General features: G+C 46.9%; 1 non-coding gene across 1 annotated transcript; it reads left to right on the forward strand.

Annotated features, from left to right (window-relative positions):
* Positions 1–1,819: 1,819 nt before the first annotated feature.
* On the forward strand, positions 1,820–1,983 carry LOC142430042 (U1 spliceosomal RNA). The gene has a single exon (XR_012780530.1). It is a non-coding gene; the product is annotated as a U1 spliceosomal RNA (small nuclear RNA).
* The last annotated feature ends 341 nt before the right edge of the window (positions 1,984–2,324 follow it).

Genomic DNA, 2,324 nt, shown 5'->3' on the forward strand with positions numbered 1-2,324 from the left:
GGAGCTTACTGAGCAGACTGGGCACTGAGGTTCTGTCAAGTTCAGGAAAAAGTGACCTGCCCACCCTTTAAAAACACATAACTGAAAGTCAAATGCATTTGACCTCTACCTTTCAAACATACCCAACCCAACCCTAACCCAACCCAATGCAAGCACACCCAACCCAATCACACCCAACCCAATCCAACCCACTGCTGCTGAGTCAATTCTGACTCATAGTGACCCTGTATTGGGTTTCTGAGGCTGTAAATCTTTATGGAAGCAGGCAGCCCCATATTTAGTGAATTTGAATAGATGACCTTGTGGTTAACAGTCCCTGCATACCCACTAGGGTCAAGAGTCATAACATAGCAATGGCTCCTAAATTCAAATAGGTGCATCATACTCAAAGAGCACCAGACAGCCTTGTATCTAACACCTTTAATCTTTGATTAATTGGAAAGACAATTTAGTGACCACGAAAAAAAGAAGTCTTACTGCAAAGAGTTATTTGCTTGGGGTTGTCCAGCCTCCTCCCTCTCCCCGTCAAGCACCTTTGCCTGAAAACATTCCCAAGCCAGGCAGATGGCCTTTTAGTGGCAGAGCCAGCGCTAGATACGTCTTCAGACTAACAGCTTAATCTGCAGAGCTGTTTTGCTCTCCCCCACTCACTTGTTGATAGAATCAGGTCAAATTAAATCTTCCTTAAATCTTAGCAGCTCAACTCGTGGGTTATGGGTTGAGCTGCTAACCACAAGGGCAGCAGTTCGAAACCACTAGGCACTCCAGAGGGATTTTCACTCCTGTAATCATTTGCAGGAGCCCTGGTGGTGTGGTGGATATGCACTGGACTGTGATCTGAATCGTCAGCAGTCCGAAACCACTAGCTGTTCCCAGGGAGACGGACTGGGCTTTTGACTCTCATAAACGTTCCGGTCTTGGGAACCCACAGAGGGACATTCTGAGTCAGCAGTGACTCGATGGCAGTGAGCCTTTTGGAGGAAGGTTTACACTCTTAGAAACCCACAGGGCAGCTTTACTCTGTCTTGTAGGGTGACTACAAGTCAGAATAGACTCGATGGCTGGAATTACTGGAAATCTGCCTGGACGCAGGGCAGCCAGAATGCTCCTTAGAAGTGAGGATGGGGAGACTTCATCTTACTGACTTTGGGCATGTTGTCAGGATGGGTCAGTACTTAGAGAAGGACATCAAGCTTGGTTATCACAAGAGGAAGGCTCTCAACAAGAAGGGTTGGCGCCGTGGCTGCAGCAGGGGGTCAACTCAGCAGCGACGTGAGGACGGTGCTGGACTGGGCAATGCTGTGTTCTGATGCCCATGGGATCGCGACGAGTCAGAACTGTCTCAACAACGACCACCAGCTCACCACCCGACACCTGCCCCATTTCTCCTTGTGCTGCAATGATGATAACATGTGAGAACCCAATTCTGCCTCACAAATCCGGCTGGACCAGAGGATGGACACTGGTACAGATAGGAACTGGAAACACAGGGAATCCAGGACAGATGATCCCTTCAGGACCAGTAGTGAGAGTGGTGATACCGGGAGGGTGGAGGGAAGGTGAGGGAGAAAGGGGGAACAGATTACAAGGATCTACATATAACCTCTTCCCTGGGGGATGGACAAAAGAAAAGTGGGTGAAGGGAGATGTCAGATGGTGTAAGATACGACAAAATAATAATAACTTATAGATTAGCAAGGGTTCATGAGGGAGGAGAAGCGGGGAGGGAGGGGAAAATGAGGAGCTGATACCAAGGGCTCAAGTTGAAAGCAAATGTTTTGAAAATGATGATGGCAACACATGTACAAATGTGCTTGACATACTTACCTGGCAGGGGAGATACCATGGTCACGAAGGTGGTTTTCCCAGGGTGAGGCTTATCCATTGCACTCGGGATGTGCTGACCTCTGCGATTTCCCCAAATGTGGGAAACTCGACTGCATAATTTGTGGTAGTGGGAGACTGCGTTCGCGCTCTCCCCTGAAATAAAAAAACAAAAAACAAATGTGCTTGACACTATGGATGTATGTGTGGATTGTGATAAGAGTTGTACAAGCCCCCAATAAAATGATTTAATTATTTTTTAAAAAGGGAAAGAAAGGGGAATTAAACAATACATTCGTGTTAAATCACCACACACACACAAAGTGGGAAAGCATACAAGGACCACCCTGATGATGACCGGCGTGCGTCCCGTGCTTCTTGTGCCAGAATAACACTGCTTTCCTAAGTTTTTCTAGTAGTGGGTTTGGTTTTCCAGCTCTGTTAAGGTGTAGCAAGCATTAAAAATAAGAACACCACACATATTTAAAGTGTACAATTTT

Source organism: Tenrec ecaudatus, chromosome 16 (genome assembly GCF_050624435.1).
Source record: "Tenrec ecaudatus isolate mTenEca1 chromosome 16, mTenEca1.hap1, whole genome shotgun sequence".
Taxonomy (NCBI): domain Eukaryota; kingdom Metazoa; phylum Chordata; class Mammalia; order Afrosoricida; family Tenrecidae; genus Tenrec; species Tenrec ecaudatus.